At 36.8% G+C, this 20,268-nt stretch overlaps 1 protein-coding gene across 1 annotated transcript in view; it reads right to left on the reverse strand.

The window, feature by feature from the left end:
• The window catches only part of pitpnc1a (phosphatidylinositol transfer protein cytoplasmic 1a), a 94,256-nt gene that overhangs the window by 57,401 nt on the left and 16,587 nt on the right, over nt 1-20,268 (reverse strand). The gene's annotated exons all lie outside the window — the stretch shown is intronic.

Genomic DNA, 20,268 nt, shown 5'->3' on the forward strand with positions numbered 1-20,268 from the left:
TTGGGGGGGGGGGGGGTTATAAATCGAGTAAGAAGTTTTCTCATTTTGTATTGAAATGAATGGACCCAAATGCTTCTGCAGCCGCAGGCACTTCCTGGTTTGCCTCCCTGCTCAGACCCGGAGGTTGCCGCTTGATTTTAAATAGAGTTAAAGTGTAAATATACGTTTTACTTTGCAATCCATACTCTGTTTAATCTCCCTGCAAATATTTATTCAATGCCAGTAAATGCAGGGAAAGATCAATCAAACCCCCTGTGGAGAACAAAGGAGACGCGAAGCCCACAGGTGGATGCTGGTGATGTCATTTTGTGTCAAAAATATAATATTCACACACACACAAGCGCTGTTTTTCAATGCATTTTGGAGCTGTACTGATATGTGTGTAGCCTTGAGCAAAAAAAAGCAGGTGATTTTTTTTCCCCTCCATATTCAGCTAGCTGATAAACAACTCTCCCTCCATGTTACATAAGCCTTTTGTCCTCTCTGGAGTGTTTTGGTACAACTTGAATTTCAGGTTGCTTGGGGAAAACCATCTCATTTATTATGCATGGAGAAAGAGTCTTTCTTAAAGCCCAGCTGAGATAGACAGTGAAAAGGGAAAAATGAGCACATAAAGTAGAGCAAGGGAGTTAGGATTGACCACGAATGTAATCTTGGTTTGGTCTTGCATGCAATATCAGCCTCTATATGTATCTGCTTTCTACTAGCTGATATTTCCTCTGAGAAGCCAAGGCTTAACATAGAAAGATCTGCAAAAATGAGAAGCCCGTTAGCGGGAAGTTGGTGATAACCACGAATAGAGAGAATTTTGATTGCGCCTGGGACACACTGCTGATCTGAGTTTCTGCTGCTGCTGCCTTATGCTACCTATACATCAGAAGACTTTTAAAAGATTTGGAAAAGACTCCTGGAAAACTATCAGCTCACATCTAAAGACAAGTGTTTAGAGTTTCTAGTCTCACACTGAGATTTTAGACAGACTGTCAATCTTGCAGAGTAACTATTTACAAGACTACAACTAGATTCTTTTAGCATTTTTTCCCCACCATGCTCTTAGTAAAAACTTAAAAAATTGAGGAGAAGCAGCTTTTGGCTTCAGCTGCTCTAGTGTGTTCAGTGGTTTGTGTTGGAAAAAGAAAAAAAAAAAAAGAGGAGAAGACGCCACAAAATGCCCCTCACAAAGGTGAAAAAGGGTTTCTGTTTTTCTGACATGAAAAGTTGACTATTTTACAGTAAAAATAGATATAAGGAAGGATAAAGGAACGGAACATTTAGAAATGAATTCATGATATATATTTATATCCTATTTAATTATAATGTGTTTAATTGAATAATTATATTTATCAGCTCCATCAACTTTCATTTAGTTAATCAAACATTAATCATGGATTATTTATTACTTATTTATGTATACATTTATTTATACATTTTAACTGGGTCTCCTTACTGTTCTCTTTATTAAGAAACATCTAAATATATGACATCACTATATGTTTATTGAGGCATTATTGTGATGTTCCTTTTTCCTGTGGAAGTGGTTTTACTGGCCGGTCTGGAACCGGGGACCTTTCCCCCGCTCATCTATTGGTTGGTGATTGTGTTACGTCACTGAGACTTGAGATAATATCAAACACGTTTGATATGATCCAAACCAAGACTTGGAAAAGACTGATATGAAACAGAGCAACTTGGTTTAATACTTTTTTCCATGACTGTTTTTTTCTATTTTTGGTCATTTTGTGTCTTTTTTAAATAATTTTTTGGTCATTTTGTGTCTTTTTTAGTCAATTTTAAATCTATTTTTAGTCATTTTGTGTCTTTTTTAATCATTTTTGGTCATTTTGTGTCTTTTTTAGTCATTTTTACATCTATTTTTGGTCATTTTGTGTCTTTTGTAATAATTTTTGGTCATTTTGTGTCTTTTTAGTCATTTTTACAACTATTTTTGGTCATTTTGTGCCTTTTTTAGTCATTTTTACATCTATTTTTGCTCAATTTGTGTCTATTTCGATAATTTTGTGTCATTTTCTTTGATAATAACCAAAACCATTATGAATAAAACAATGTTGTGTTACGTCACTGCGACAAACCCAAGACTAGGAAAAGACTGATATGAAACAGAGCAGATTGCTACCTTAAACGTAACCATGGAGATGACGGGAGCGCTGTGACTCCAGTACAACTCCTAGATTTACTAAAGACTTTCTGTTTTTAGTCTGGGACTGTGGAAGTCTTTTGGCGTAAGCCCAGCTTTATCTTTATCTTATCTTATCTTTCTACATTAAATTGCCTTTGATAGTTCAATATCAATAATATCAATCAATATCAATAATAGAATATCATCAAATGAAGGGATTCAGCTCACAGAGAAGCTGGTTTTCAATTTGAAACAGAAACTTGTTGAGTTAAGAATATAGATTTCTATTTGTTTTATACATATATAGGCAGGCTGGCAGCTGAAGACTGAGCCGAGGGCATGTTTATGGTGTACTGTAGTGGTGTGGGAGTAACAGAAGATGGTTGTGGAATATATTTGCAAAAATCTGTTCTTGGGAGAACAGGGTGAAGGATGAGCTGAGAAAGTGTAGTATGAAAGAAACTGTGTTCACTCTACTGAGACAAAGACGGTATTGTACTCTTTGTTATGCCAACATCCGGTGATTTGTGGTTCGAACAACAACACTTATGCCAAGGTTAATTAGTTTTCCTTGTTGTTTTGCAGGTGAACACTTTATATTTATATCAGATACTGTACGGGAGAGCTGATTAGCTTATGTAATGGAGTGAAATTAGTACAAGTAGTTATGGCAACAATAAGACGACTCTTCATTAGTTTTTCCTGTTTCAGAGTTGTATAATTTGCAACCAACTTAGAGGGCAGTGCTGTGATTTCCCATATGTATCGTACATGCAGTACAGAGCAGATACAAAGTAGTCTGGACCAAGTATCTGAAGCAGAAACACAGCAATAATAATCATAACAATGATACATGTCGTAGAATATATAAAGCTGCAGTGTAAATGTGCGTTTTAGACAAGACAGTGCACTGATAAGTCAACAAGACTAAGAGTCTACAGAACACGCTCACATGCTGAAGTTTAGTAGGTACAATGTCAACCAGGTTAATTATTAATTGAGGCACACTATATGTTATTCACCGGGCTTAATCCTAGATTTTATTCTTCAGTTTCTTCCGTGTTTTTTTCGGTCGACTACTCCTCCCAGGACACTAAAAAGGTATCAAATCAACCGGCTCTGCCATGACAAGTGTGCTATGAATTTTCTAAGGGTTTTGGCAAACGTATTTCAAATTATTCGGAAAAAAGACGCTAAAAAAATCCCATCAATGTTACCCTATGGAGAGGCTAGAGTGGATGACATCATAGCTAGAGTGCGGAGGGAGCACCAACTTTGATGGACTGCGCAACCACTGCTACCGTCCAAAGGGATCAAAACTCTTCCTTTTAAAAATGAGCAAAAGAACAATTGAATGTTGCAAATAAATAGTCCAGTAATATTGAATAATACTACAATAAAAATGTCTCCATGGTCCGTGTATCTTTTGGTTATTGAAATTGCCATTCACAAAAGGATATTTAAAAATCAAAATACGAGTGGTTATTTGATTTTTTCGATTCAAAATACAAACAAAAAGATGTGTTTGATTTTCATTTTCTAGCTATAATAACAAAAAATGTAAAAACAAAAAAACACCTGTTATTTCAAATTCTGCGACCGTAAGTTGTCATTTACAAAATAAAAGCGCAAATGGTTGGTTAACCAGACCGTAAATTAAGTTTATTCCTCTTTTTAAATCTTAGTCACATAAATAAATTATGCATATTTGTTTTCTAGTGAAAAAGCATGTCACTCAAAACGTAAGTTTTTTTGATTATCCAAGTCGTATAATGAAAACTGAAAAAGGAAGTCCAGAGTCAGAAACAGGGACTGCTCCCCTTCAAAGTAAGAGTCGTAGGGTCTAAAGTGTGCTGGGTGCTTTGCAATGTTTTGATTTTAATTTTTGTTATTAGAACTAGAAAACAAAAAATCAAATCATGTTTTAAATACAGCATATCCCCCTGTGACCCTGATTAATCTAAAAGCTTTGTATTTAGATTTTAATCTTTGTATTTTAAAACGAAAATCTAATTACCACTCATTTGTTTTTTAATATCCTTTTGTGAAACAAAAAATCCAATGACGAAAAGATACACGCACCCTTCACCTTGGCAGAAAGAGATGTGTGTGTCAGACTTGTTCTTGTAGTAGATGAAGCCAGTGTTCATTAAGACAAAACCAAGTACCAATAAAAATGTTCCAACAGCAATTTTATTCCACTCTGATGCAGTAGGAGAGTGGTCTACAAAATTGAGGAAAAAAAAGACACTTTCTTTTATACATTTCCTCATTCATTTCATTTACGACAGCTCACACAGAGCTGAAGCAGAGGTTCAGAGAGGCGGAGGTGTTGGACCATGCAGGTAATATTTTCTCCTCTAGACAGGCTCTGCTCCAAGAAGGAATGAATCTGGTTGTACCAATTCCCATCAGGCATCACTTCAGCAAAACTGACAGCTGAGGTCACTTCCTGCCCGTTCCGCAACCACGTCACTTTGAATTGTTTTGGATAAAAGTTATAGGCGCTGCATACAAGCATGGACAGATTTTTCACTGAATTGAGCCTGATGGTGGGTGCAGAGGTGAGATTACCAGAAAAATATAACAAATGAACAAATGCACACGCAGATACATAATGCATGCACATTTTCCTAGCCTCATAAATTAAAAAAAGGATATATATCATTAGAAAAAATAATAGAAACACTTGCCATAACACCTTCAAACACCTCTCTTAATTAACCTTATATAACCTTCATGAAGGTAGGATTTATTACAGGACTGCTGCATTAGTTAATTAGAAAATCAAAGGTTTCAAAGGTTACAGTAAACATGATTTATTGCAAATAATTATCTTGCAAAGAACTACCTACTGATTTTTGAAGGTAAAATATCAGACTGTGAGCTACACTATTATTATAACCTGTGATGTGCAGACAGCTTTTCTACGTAGTTCTAAGCAGGCGGCAACCTCCGGGTCTGAGCAGGGAGGCAAACCAGGAAGTGCCTTAAGCTGCATTCCAGCAAAATTCCAGCAGGGGGCGCTAAGTGTGGCTGCAAAAACATTTCTGTCCATTCATTTCGATGCAAAATGAGAAAACTTCTCACTTGATTTATTAACTCAGAAATGTTTTTAGGACAACACTATGGTCTCAATCACTAGTAAAAAATCTTCTTCAAGACAATTTGATGTCAATAGTTCTAATAATGGCCCCATTTAGAAGAAAATAGAAGATAAAGAATCGTATGATTTGAGGCGGGGCTACCTTTGATTGACAGGTCACTAACAAGGCGAGTCGTCATCAGGAGAGAAGCAGAGCAATGCTTGTCCACGGCAACGTGTCAAAAAAGATATACAACATTATATAGATTTTAAAAAGGATGTTTAGCGGTTTGGTCTCATAACTTTGAACCTTTCACTGTATTTTCACTTAAAAACAGTTTATTTGAACGTTTTGTTCAGTAAAAATGTCTTGTTCAGCGTTTGGTTGGACTAACAGACACTCCAAGGAGTCGCTGCTCAGTTTTCTGAGGTCAGTAACATACATTTTGTTTTGTTTTTTTGCTAGCCAAAACTAACATCCTAGTTAATGCTAACATGAATTAGTAGCGACTTCGGAAAACAAGATGGTGACGAGTGTAACACTAAACTCGATGCTTACTACTAATACTAATAATACTAAAAAGGTGACTACATCCATTATTTATATACAGTCTATGGTTTTAAGTGAAAACATACTTACATATTTGTTTGACAAGATCTGTGTTGTCTATGCACAGCACCTTCATCTCAAATGCTCTTTTTAATGCAAAACAGGATCTGTGGTAAAAACATTCACCATTTCCATAGCATAAGGTGTGTATCCAGTCCAGTTACCCCTTAAGCTGTTGAAGTCGATCAATACTTTGTTGCTAAAAAGATACTTCATGCTCCAGGATTCAAAGCCTGGACCTTTGTAGTAGCAACATGCAGAATATTGCAATAAAAAGTCGAGTAACTATAATAACTTAAACTTGACATTTGACAGATTCATTTAAAAAGAAGAGGTGTGTTACTCACCCAGACTGACAAAAAAAAGAAAATTATAAATGTGCATGTTTTTACATGAATAAAGAGCCACAAAACAAAGCCTCTCTATCACACAGCATTTATGAGTTCACGAGTACAAAGAAATAAATAGTGAACATTGAAATATCAACACAATGAGTGGCAAGAGTGGCAACGCCCTTTGGCTGTGTGAAAACTCCTGCTATGTGTTCATTGTACCAATTACTGCTACTGTTATTCATTGTATTGCTGAATAACTTAAAATCCTTGAAACACCAAATAAAACTTCCTTTCAGTATTAATCTTTCACTGAAGCAGAGACGTGATCTAGGGTTAACTACGTTAAAAACAGCAAAGGAACAATGACACAAACTCATACTTACTTTGTGCACAGGTAAAAAACAGCTTTAAAGACAGAAATATAACTTTGAAGTACATAGTATCTTACAGTCTGTTTGTTAGTGTGCTGTTGTAGCTCTCTAGTTCTTTGTGGTTAGCTTCTTGTGTGTTTGTTGGAGCTTCCTCATACCTGCCTACAGTCCCTACATATACAGTTCATTTCTGAAAGTGAAACTCATTCATTATATAGATTCATTACGCGTAGAGTGAAATATTTCAAGCCTGTTTTTCTTGTAATTTTGATGATTATAGCGTACAGATAATGAAAACACAAAACTCAGTGTCTCAGAAATATAACATAAGATACATTTTAAAAAAAAGAAGGATATTTTAAACACAAATGTCAGGCTTCTGAAAAGTATCGTCATCTCTATACATGGTGTCTGTGGCTGACCAGGAATGTCCGTTTTGTGTTAGTGTTAGAAAGTGCTTGTATCATGCTAGTTAGCTTAGCATGCTAGGTCGCTAATTTGCTTTTATCAATATGTTATTAGGATGACTGGGCGGTGTCTGTGGCTGACCAGGAATGTCCCCTTTGTGTTACCAGGTAGCCTACATATTGTGTTTTTGTTTGCATATTTGTTCTATTTTTATTGAAAATTGTGATTGTAACTGTACGAAGTACGTGACTGAGCCAGATCAGTGCACGAGGAGCGTGCACGTGGTTGGTTGAGTCGCACCCAGTCATCCACATATTTTGATTGTTTATTGTAATTATATTTAATTTTCATACAATGTTGATGTGATAATGCATATATGCTCCCGTGTAATGTAGCGACACTATTTACACTGTCATAAATGCTTATTCAATCCAATGTACAGAAAGTGCTTATATCATGCTAGTTTGCTTAGCATGCTAGGTCGCTAATATGCTTTTATCAATATGTGATTAGGATGACTGGGCGGTGTCTGTGGCAGACCAGCAAAGTCCCCTTTGTGTTACCAGGTACATATTGTGTTTTTATTTGCATATTTGTTCCATTTTTATCGAAAATTTTGATTGTAACTGTACGAAGTATGTGACTGAGCCAGGTCAGTGCACGAGGAGCGTGCACGTGGATGACTGGGTGTGTGCTGTGCGGTGTCTGTGGCTGACCAGGAATGTCCCCTTTGTGTTACCTGAATAAATCTGACCAAAAGACAGCAAGTGTGGATTCTTCTACATTCTTCAAACACAACGCAGAGTCTACATAGGTGACATTTACATGCCCCGTCCTGTTCAATACGCACATAAACACCTGCATGATGTTCAAACGCAAACATTTACAAGTGAATCTTCATCAGCAGAATTTAACGAGGCTGAAATGGACGCTTGATGAATCAAAGCTCTGATGGCAGAGGAGAGTGGAAATGAACTGTTAGACACTCAGAGCCTGTATTGTATGGATCTGCATTCAGTCGCTGCTAGATTCAATGAGTGTGTGTATGCCTGAGGCAATGTTCATACAATGGCTGAATTTTTTCCCTCTTTTGAAATCTGAACAATCTGCACCTTTTCTGTTCAGGTTTAAAAAAATATTCTCTCTTCAAGATCGATTCCAATTTACTTCTGATTGTGCTTTTTTTTTACTCCATGGATCAAGGGTGATGTCTAGACCTCCACTGTGAGGAGTTTTCCACATCACCACCCAAATGATGAATGTCTCGATGCCACACAGCTGCAGCCTTGAGAGAGAGTACACAGCTAAAGCTGGAGATATACTGCCTTTATAACCAGGTGTTCACAACCAGCGGCGGCATAACTTTTACTGTTCACATACTTTATGTAGCACACAAGTTTCTTATAGGAATTAATTGGAGTGCAGCAATATAGAATAATTTTGAATTATTTTGTGGAAAATTGTTCTCAGTGGAACGATGACTGATGAAAGAGCCGGAAACTCAGATTAAAATGAGTATCTGTAGGGATAATGCACTTTTTACAAACCCATTTAGCATATGAGTATAAATAAATGGCAGACTTTTACTCAGCAGAACAGGGTTTGTGTCCCATGTGAAAACAAAATTAAACTAACGCAACTTACTTTTTTATGCAACTTACGGGGCTCACGTCACCCTCGTAACTATTTCACTTCTGACATTTACATAAATGTATTAACTGTTTAAAGTGTCTTTTTTATAACACCTTACCAGGAAGTTACGTGGCCCTGAGAGCTCATCAACTTAAGAAAACACATGAAAATACACAAAACACAAGCAAATTGATAAAACATCTTCATCAATTTGACAACACAAGCGCAGCATTTAGAAAAAGCGCTGCAAATAGACCACAACACAACAGAAGTGTGCCACTTAAAAGTGATGCACACATCTTGACACGCTTGTGATATTATCACGTTATTTCAAGATAATTATAATTTCACATTATAACGTTATAACGATCATAGCATGCTAACGTTAACCGGCGATCGATTGCATGCTAACAATAGCTGGCAATCGATAGCATGCTAACGTTAGCTGGCTAACAAGACCAAGACCAACTGTGCTGTTGAGAGACACCAACTAAAATGTGTATCATTCATTTATTTGATTTGTTTGACTGCAATGTGATTGATACGGGCTAGCGTGCTAACACTAGCGGGCTAACGCTATATATCACATTATAACATGAAATGATCATTATCATGAAATAACGTGATCATTTCAAGTTTGAACGTTATAAAGTGAAATTATCATTATCTTGAAATAATGTGATAACATCATAAGCGTGTCCAGACATGTGCGTCATTTTTAAGTGTCCTCTGGAAACACTTCTGTTGTGTTGTGGTCTTTGCAGCTTGTTTTCTAAATGCTGCGCTTGTGTTGTCAAATTGATGAAGATGTTTTCTCATTTTGCTTGCGTTTTGTGTATTTGCATGTGTTTTCTTATATTGCAGCACTGTAACCATAGCAAGTAGACCTAAACCTCTAGAGATCAGTGGTTTTGTATCCTAAATTCAACGAAACTGCAGCCTTTTAAACAACCGCAAATCCAATCTCTCCAATCCCTCATCCTGATAATATAAACTCTTGGTTCATGATGTTTATGAAGTCAGGTTAACTGCGGACAGTCCAATGTAAAGAGAAAGAGAGACACATTGTATAGGAATACATTCAGTAGTAGGCTTACGTCATAACAGCTGCAGAAAGGTTTTACAACACAAACACACAACCAGGCTTACTCACATGACCTTTACAGGGAGACAGCCAGTGATATGTTATAATGAGAGCATGGCCATGACTTCTGTGCCTGCAATAGCTATCAAACTGTGTCTGTGACTCTGTGAATGCACAGTACACACTGAACTTCACTTTTTAAAATTGTGGATACAAGGTCAACATGTGCTTGTTTGCTTAAAAAAGAAAAGAGAAACAGTGATATGTGAACACAAAGGCAAAGATAAAGACACAGTGACTTTTCCTGTCTTTCTGTTATGCCTCTAGTAAAGCGTCCTTGGGTTTCTTGAAAGGCGATATATAGGTTTAAATCAGGGGTCTCAGACTCAAATTACCTGGGGGCCGCTGGAGGCAGTATCAAAAGGACCAAAAAAAAGACACAAAATTAGGCTACTAAAAAAAAGACACAAAATGACCAAAAAATACGCAGAATTACCAAAAAAATATTTAAAAAAAAGACAAAAAAATATTTAAAAAGATGCAAAATTATTAAAAAAGACACAAAATTATTTTTAAAAAGACACAAAATTATTTTAGAAAAGACACAAAATTACCAAAGAAGACACAAAATGACATAAAAAACTAAATTACTTAAAAAAGAAACAAAATTACCAAAAAAAAGAGGACACAGAATACCAAAAAAAGACACAAAATGACTAAAAAAATACACATAATTACCAAAAAGACACAAAATGACAGAAAAAACAAAATAACTTATGACTGATTATTATTATGGGAATAAATATAACAAAGAAATAGTGCTGAAAGCAGCTCTTGGAAAAAAAAGTCACATCACTGGAATTAGATCAGTTTGGAGAAGAGAGGACGGGGTTTGCAATAGCAACAGACGCCAGAGGGAGAGAATAGAGGATCCATGCTGCTGGCCACCTGCACCCATGGCACTAACTAGTGCCCAGGAACGTTGAGTCAGAGAAAGCAGGCAGGAACAAATACACAAGAAGAAAAAAGACAAAATGTGTTTGTGGAAATACAAAAGCAAAGACACAAGATACAATGTGAAGAATGGCATAATCGCCTCATGTTCCTCAAGATGAGAGGCTTTTTATTTCCTTCTGAGTGGGTTGTTTAAAGTTTCATGTAAGGGCTTGTTAAATAACTCTTTGTGCTTCCTCTCATGTCCGTAATTACACTCGGAATTAAAAACAGATGCATGTCCACTTAATGGACCTTGTGTGAGCATGCACTTCATAAAGATATTTGATGCAGAAGTGTGCCAGGAGGACACTTAAAAGTGATGCACACATCTGGACACGCTTGTGATATTATCACGTTATTTCAAGATAATTATAATTTCACATTATAACGTTATAACGATCATAGCATGCTAACGTTATCCGGCGATCAATAGCATGCTAACGTTAGCTGGCGATCAATAGCGTGTTAACGTTAGCCGACAATCGATAGCATGCTAACGTTAGCCTTCAAGCAAGACTAAGATCATCTTGCTGCCGTTGAGAGAGACCAACTAAAACGTGCATCATTCATTTATTTGATTTTTTTAACTTCAATGTGATTGATACGGGCTAACGCTAGCGGGCTAATGCTAGCAGGCTAACTGCAATTGATTTTGAGTCATTTAACCCTCTGGAGTCCATGAAAGCACCTGCACATTACTTCTTCATGACGTGAAGACATAAAAATGAAGCAACGTCGAGTCTTGCTATCAGCTTCCATCTAAAGTTCTGGCTTGAAACTCCATCCGAGATTTTTTTGGATTATATTCAGCCAAGTAAAACCAGAGATAATGTTAAATATATTTAGTATAAAAATATATAACTAGAGATTATCCTCATTTAACCTGTTATATGTTATATTTGCAACCTGTGTTCATATTTACAACATGTACATTTCTGTGTGTGAAACATAATTTTCAAGATCAGATTTTATGTTTTTATTAGGGCCGGGACTTTAACGCGTTAATTAAGATTAATTAATTACACAAAAACTAACGCGTTAAAAAAATTGACGCATTTTAATCACACTTATTTTTGTATCGCGGAACGTTTCTCACTGGATGAGTTTCAGGCAGACCGATTATACTGGAGCACCAACTAGCGTTCATGAGTTCAGACAACAACAAACCACAGTGAACATGAAGGAAGAAGCTGATGAGACCTTTGGTTGGCCCCGTGGATGATGGGACATTTAGTTACTAAAAACCAACGGATGGAAGCATCCATAAGAGCATGGTTGTGTTGCTATGCAACAAGGAATTCACATATCACCGCAGCACATCCAGCCTCAAGTATCACCTCAATGCAAAACATATAGCAGCTAGCGTGGACGCTAATGTGGTATTCACGGTATACTAAAAATCCATGTGAAAAAAATGACTTCTCACTTTTCTCAGGTCAAATATTTATATGCGATTGAAATGCGATTAATTTTGATTAATTAATTACAAAGCCTCTAATTAATTAGATTCATTTTTTTTTAAATCGAGTCCCGGCCCTAGTTTTTATTTGTTTCTTTTGGTTTCAAAATTTTGATCAAGTACGTCAAAGTTAAGAATTAATTATCAGGACATATAGGTGAGGTTGAGCTGAAAAAACTGATGCCAACATGGCATGGTAGAGACTTTTTAACAGATTTTTTTAACGGACATAACAAGATTTCAGAGGGTTAAAAGGGAGAGGAAGTGTTTCTTGATATGGATTTCTGATGGTGTGTGTGAGTGTTAAAATACAGCTTACAAAATCATGGTAGTCACATAAATACATCATATTCAGACCATCTGGTTTTTCTTTGTCATGTTGAAGCACTGAACTCTCCTTCTATGTAGCCGCTGCCCCATTTTCAACAGCTGTTCACCAGATTTTCACGTCTTTCAAACCACATTAAAAATCATTAAAAAGGTGTGTGAATATTTAAATCAAAATAATAACGCGAGATGACAGTTAATGTTATTAATAGTAGCAAACTCTGTGTGGCTCAACTGAGTTCAAACACACACAAACACACAATTCACTCACACCTTGAGAGATGTGAGCTCGCTGCACACATATAGACGAACACTTCACCATTAGAGAGATTTCTCATTATGAGGTGCTGCGGATGTTCCTATAGCAACCAGGGACACTTGTACCTGCTATTTAAGTCTGGAGACTGTGTATCCATGCATGCTACCACAGACTTTAGAAGCGTATGAACATGCATTTGTGTGGGTGTGTGTCATGGTCGATACATTAACTTCCAATAGGCTGCTTTTACTCTGCAGACTCGACTTTTTCTAGAGAGCAGGGTGGTTTACTGTGGAGAAGTAAAACGCTGCGGCTTTCACACAGTGTCTATAGAGCCACTTGAGACGGTTGCATGCGGAGGAAGCTAAATATTTCACGTTACTGTAATTGTGCAGGTTGGAAGCTGATTGGCTTGATCGGTAGCTGATTGGCTTGATCAGTAGCTGATTGGCTTGATCAGTAGTGGAGTAAGGAGTCTCCTAATTACCCTTTGAAGGCAAAACCTTTCAAAGATCTGATGATAATTAAGTGGCTCTCAATTTGTCGAATCTCCTGCTCTGCGTTGCAAAAGGAAACATTTACATTTGTTCCCCACCACAAACAGACAAAGAGCGCTATTTGATTTGTGTTTGTGCATCTGTATCCATGGAAACGTTCATGTGTTTGTTTCTGGTCGGGATTGGTTGTACAGGTACATGACAAAAAATTTGGATATCGGGGGAAAAGTTCTATATTTTTTGTTAATTATTTCGGAAAGCGAAACTTGTAGATTCATTACACGTAGAGTGAAATATTTCTGTATTTCTTGTAATTTTGATGATTCTGGCTTAGAGATAATGAAAACTACGGTGGCCCTGAAGTGCAAATCACAATGGCAAATCAGAAAAAACAACAACAAATCAAAAAACACAACAACAAAACAGAAAACACAACGACAAATCAAAAAACACAACGGCAAATCGAAAAACACAACAACAAAACAGAAAACACAACGGCAAATCAAAAAACACAAAACCCAGTGTCTCAGAAAATTAGAATATTACATAAGATCAATAAAGAAAGAGGATATTTTAAACACATAGTCAGAATGTCAGAACTTATTCAGAAAATATTTCCATAAAGTGTGAATTAACTATTTTAAAAAACAACAACAAAAAAACCCATCTCAAGCAAGCCTAAAAACTTTTAACTTTCTTTATGCGCATAGATATGTTGATGGAAACCTGACCAATGAAAGATGAATAACAATATCCAGTGGACTCAGGTTCGAATCCCGCCCTGGGTCCCTTTGCTGCATGTCTTCCCCTCTGTCTCCTCCTTCCATTCCCTCTATCTCTATCAAATAACACAGGAAAATGCAAAAAAAAAAAAAAAAAAAATCTTAAAAAAAACATGGAGTATGTAATTTTCTGTTGCAAGGAGTCTCTCAAAACAATGACAAAAGACAGAGCAATGCTGCCATTTCATTCAGTTGTTCAACTTTTCTCAAAAACAAACAGACCAGGTGATTAAAACCAGTACAACACTGGATTAAGCAGTTTTGAAGCAATTATGCATTTACCCAGCTTGTTTCTTGTTCATGAGGTTTTTAGTGGGGAGCCTATTATCTGTTCACAAGCACAGTGATTTGAAACGATAAAACACTAAATACAGCTAATTTTCTCAGATCCTGTTAAGAGAGGGAAAGAGAGGAGTGTGGTGCAAAGATGAGTGAAAGTCAAAAAAGAAGTAGCATTTGGATGCATTTTGACAACATAAAAGCACAGTGTAGGATTTGTAAGGTGAAGCTCTCCTGTATTTAATTTCTATTTCTTCAGTACTTTACTTGTTTAGTTAGGTGTGTGTATTTAAATAAAACATTTTTTTAAATGTCCTATGCTGAGGTTATAGAGGCGTTTTCTATCTGCTTTGTGTAGCAGAGTGCTTCTTCAAGCCAGTTAGAGAGTTAACAAGGGATTTTACAACTGTAAATGCAATTAGCAACAGCAATGTATTGAGCTTTAAGTGATATATGTGTTCAAATACAAATCACAAGTCAAAAAAGCGCTAAATTTGGCTAAATTATAAAAGGTATAAGTGTTAAAATGAAGAGCTGAAAGGGAGCAACTTGTAAGAAAGATGCTCTGTATCAGCCACCTTGGAGGAATCAGTGTAATTATGAAAAAAAGCAAATGACTGATCCACATCACTCCCCATTATCGTATAATGAGTCTGATCACGTAAACAATCCATCACCAATCAGAGTGCACAATGCGTCCTGATACATTGTGATCACATTATAGTATGGCATGCCCAGCTGCTCCCCTTCTCACACTGCATCTCTCCCACCACCTGTCCCATAACTCTACTGGCACATTCACAATGTGTCAGCACAGCTTCTATTCTCAGTCGCCATTGTTCCTCCTTGTTTAGACAGGATGTTGACAGTAAGTAAGGTTTAGGAGGACCGGAAGAGAGGAGATGGGGTACAGGGAGAAACGGAGGGACGGAGAGCTGATTAACAGTTTCCTGTTCCGATTAAGGTGAATGATAATAGCTTCCCATTAAACAGGTGGGCACAAAGCCTGCTGGGTAGCACACACAAACACACACGGAAGCATTTCACACCAGTGTTGTACTCACCGGACGTTTAAATCAAATCTGACTCATGTCTCAAATCACTGATAGCAGAGGTTTTTTTTTAGTTTTTGTGGACAAGCTTTATTATTTTATTTAACTTAAATGCTGCAGGGGGCCACAATTTTTCATGGACACTACCACAGGGCCACATATAGGACCGTGCACTTAACCAGATATGATGAAACTGCAATTTTAAATATGTTTACAGTGCAGTAACTTAACATATCTCATGCTCAAATGCATGTATAACAGTATAAATAGGAATACAAAAGGTTTGAAGCAAATAAAAAATAACCACTTACTGTGATTTATTTTCTTTTCAGTGCAAGAACAGCAGACCAACATTAATTGCAAGAAGTAATTTTGTGCATTTTTACACTGCACTTTTAAGATTTGCTAAAAAAAATGCCCAAATGCATGTAGTTGTACTGAGGGCCACTTCAAGTGAGGGTGCGGGCCGTATGCGGCCCCCGGGCCTCCAGTTGCCCATCCCTGTTTTATTTAATCAAGTCAAAGTTTATTTATAGAGCACGTTTAAAAACAACCTCAGTCGACCAAAATGCTGTACAGTTATTAAAATACCAAAAAAATTATACAAAAATATAGTAATAAATAAAAACAATGAAAACAATAAATTACTAAAAACAATGAAATAGTAATAAAAACTAAATCTAAAAACAGAGTTAGAGTTGTAAAAGAAAATAAAACGTTTTTTAAAAATCCTATCAGTAGCCCACTGTTATACAAGCAGTTGATCAGGTATGAATTTAATATAATGCTGAAAATATGTAGTCAGTGGTGATAGTGTTGAAAGTCCAAGTCCCTACACTGTAAGAAATGTCTGTGGATTTTACGGTGAAAAACTACTAAACCATGACGGTAAAAGACCATAAAATGATAAATGGGTTAATTCAGTTTCAGTAACAATCAATATATATATATCTGCCAAAACAGTTTTATTTTTACTTTTTTATTTATTTTTTTAAATACATTACTCCACTGTAAAATACACTGGCACCTTGTTTGTAACAAAAATATACTGTAATACAAGCCATGACTTTAATCTTTGCATTTATTGCGTTGCCATGGATACTCATTGTTCTGCTTCTCTCCTGATGACGGCTTGCCTTGTTAGTGACCTGTCAATCATTCTTCTAAATGGGGCCATTATTTACACGATTAACAACAAATTGTCTTGAAGAAGATTTTTTACTAGTGATTGAGACCATAGTGTTGTCCTAAAAAAAAAGTTCTGAGGTAATAAATCAAACAAAAAGTTTTGTCATTTTGCATTGAAATGAATGGACAAAAATGCTTTTGCAGCCAAACTTGGTATCTTAAGGCACTTCCTGGTTTGCCTCCCTGCTCAGACCTGGAGGTTGCCGCCTGCTCCAGACCCAGGTTCGGATATGCAGTTAATGATAATGAATGAATAAATTAATCTATTCTGTACAAGATCAGCTGTCTGTATTAGCAAAAAACTGCTGTATTTGTTATCACCTAAAAGAGAATAATTGATCAGTTTTCCAGATTGCAGATTTGTTATAATCTGTCCGTCACGATGGCTGACGTGTCAGATTATTATCGGGTCGTAAAATCTCCACGTGACTTGGACTCAAACGTGACAGACTGCAGAGTAGATCCAAGTTAAAATCTCCTCACTCTGCCTGGATTTCAGCAGCAATCTGCTGGTGCACATTCCACTAGATATTGCAAAATAAATAATGTATCTAGAAGGCTGCTTTTTTCCTGGAATTAAAGTGGTGTACCCAGGTTCTTAGGGAAAGTCGGTACAATGTGTGTGTGTCTGCGGTGTGAATGTGCGTGCAGGGGACCATTAAAAACGTGTCACTGCTTCCTCTACCCCCACAGGACCTCTGTTTGAAGCTCAGTGCTGCAATGTGTGGCGTTTCAAACACACAGCCAGAGGCAGCAGGAACAGGGCACAACAGATGTCAAGCAATGCTATGACACTGGCTGTAGGCAGAGTTACTGCCGTGATTCTAGATTTAACTTCATTTTCAAGTGAATGTGTGCCGTTTTGTGCATTGCGGTGCAGTCATGAGTTTATAACATTTATTTATTTGCTTTAAGGTTTATTGTTACTAGTGCAGTGGCCGTAGGAAGTATATATTCCTACAGTGCGCGATTGTATTTTGTAGATAATGCTAATGCCTCTGGCTAGTGTAACCTTAAATAACACAGAAACTCTATCTTTCTATTTCTATTAATTATGCTTAGCTGTCAGTTAATAAAGTTTTGTTTTTACTGTTTTCAATGGATCAAATGGATGCAGAAAAAAGGGCTTAAATCTCCGCTTAGCATGCTAATCGTGAGATAGCACATTACGCAGTATGCTGCACTAAAAGTACATTAACATGAACCCAGTTAGCTGATATACTATGTTGCATGTAAGTATCTCATATCAAATGATTATTGGCATTACGCTAAGCAACATGAATGTCATCCCTGAATTACATAGTAATGCAACATAAGAAGTGAATAAAGCTAAATCTCCGCTTAGCATGCTAATCGCGAATAACAGAATTTGCACATTACATGCAGACCACTACAACGTCTGCAACTCCATAAAACACTTACTTTTCATAAGGTACCACACCATCCAGCACATACACATTGAACATTGATATTCGCTGGAAACTATTCAAATATTATTGGAAAATCGAACCTTGTAGCCACTTTAAAACTCCTAAAGATAGGTAGGCTAAATAGACTTACAGATGAGATGAGTCAGGGTGGAAATCCAGAGTGAACTGTGTTACTGACCAGGTGTAGGCCTATCACACAATGGGGCGGAGCTCCCCTAAAAGGGGGCGGAGCTCCCCTAAAAGGCGTCCGATCGGAAACAGTGCAATGCCGCACCATGTCCTGCGTAAATAATGATATTTTTAAAAATTAATTCAAATTCATTGCCAATTGTGGCCCTCGTGACGATATTTTGGGGCCCCCACCTTGATATGAAAGTTTAATGTGAGTTTTATATGAATGTCTCTTTACCGTGTTGTGTGTGGAAGGTCCCTTTATTGCTCCAGCTGGAGCTTTGTTTCACTTGTTTCTATGACGACATTAACAAAAAGAAAGGCAGCTGCTACCGGAGCGTTTATTATCTGCCGTGTTGTTGTTACCGGAAGAAGTGGAAATGTTATGTAATGTCATTTTGTGTCTTTTTTGGGTAATTTTGTGTCTTTTTTTAGTAATTTGTTTTTTCTGTCATTTTGTGTCTCTTTTTGGGTAATTTTGTGTCTTTTTTTTTGTAATTTGGTTGTTTTTTTTTGTAATTTTGTGTATTTTTGGGGTCATTTTGTCTCTTTTTTAAGTAATTTAGTTTTTTCTGTCATTTTGTGTCTTTTTTTTGTCATTTTGTGTCTTTTTTTGGTCATTTTGATACTGCCTCCAGCAGCCCCCAGGTAATTTGAGTTTGAGACCCCTGCCCGAGACACACATCCACACACACACGCTTCTTGCTTTTATAGATATAGATAAACTATAAAACTAAGGTTGCTTTCACATATAAAGTCTGGTGGAATCTGTGTGATTCAGTTGCAGCATTGCTGCATTTTTCATGTGGTTTGGTTTGCTCCAAGCTGTAAACAAATGTTGACGATGTCCTTCATCTCCTGGACAGAATCTGTGAGGGAAAGAGCTGACACTTTTTCCAAGCAAGTGGCAGACTTTAATCTATTGTTGGCTGAGTTTTTTTCACTTTTATGCAGCCTTGATCCGCTGTGTGATTGAATCCATTAACCACCAATCTGTCGGTAAATAATTTGAAGACTGGTTTTCAACAAACTAGAGCTGGTAAACCACTAGTGCTGGTAAAATGTTAAAAATAAATAAATAAAAAATGCTGTTTATAAGCCACTAGGGTTGTCACGATACTAAAATTTTCAACTCGATACCGATACTCAGGAAAATATTCGATACTCGACACCTCGATACCATTTTCGATACCACAAGGATAAAATCAAATACCCCAAAATTGAACAGAAATATTGTTATTAACAAGAAAAATGCAACATGTAAAAATGAACAGAACCACAGGTTAAATATTTATAATAAAAACAGTTGTGCAAAAAGAAGCTGCAACTATGATAACAAGCTTCGGGTCTGAGGTAGTGCATAAAATAAATAAATACAATAAACAATAACAATTAGAACAATATTTTGAGGTTGTATGCTGTGCACAATATTAGGCAAGCTTGATAAAAAAATAAAAAATAACTGAACTTAAGTGTTCATTCCTATAAGCCACAAAGTTTTACAATTGAAGATAAAAATTGATATGGGCCTACACCAATCATATATTTAAATTAAAATGTAAATGAATAACCGTTTTTATTTTGTGGAATTTTTTGGTCACAGCCACAGTGAGCCACTGCAGACAGCCTGAAGAGCCACAGGCTTCCTACCCTGGTCTAGCTACACAAGGCTGTGTGTGTGTGTGTGTGTGTGTATGTGTTTTAGGCTGCTCAACTGTGTTTCTAAACCTCTTTTATTGACTTGCTGTGCTCTGTATGTCATTTGTGAGCCAGTTGCATCTTTTTTTTCATCTGGCTCTGGCATATTACCCAAATAAATCACCATCTTTGACTGTTTTTTCCGAAGCTCACCGTTATCGACCGTGTGCCTTTAAATTAATGAATGTACTGCTGTGTTTCAGTCAATATGAAAGGCTGCGTCATGCCGAACTAGAATAAATCATGTTTTTAAATGATTTGTTTGTGTAGTGGTGGTAAAGGCAAAGTGTCTCTCCCCCCCCTTCACCTGTCTACAAATCAGCTCGTTTCCCACAAGCTCACATCACCTGACCAACTGTTCCTGCACAACTGCTCTTAATTTAGTCCAGAGCTCTCGTCTATAAATAGAAAACGGTTGACCCGAGATGTTTTCCACATCATTAACATTGATATGTGGCCACTGCAGTG

This window comes from Centropristis striata, chromosome 13 (genome assembly GCF_030273125.1).
Source record: "Centropristis striata isolate RG_2023a ecotype Rhode Island chromosome 13, C.striata_1.0, whole genome shotgun sequence".
In the NCBI taxonomy this organism is placed as follows: domain Eukaryota; kingdom Metazoa; phylum Chordata; class Actinopteri; order Perciformes; family Serranidae; genus Centropristis; species Centropristis striata.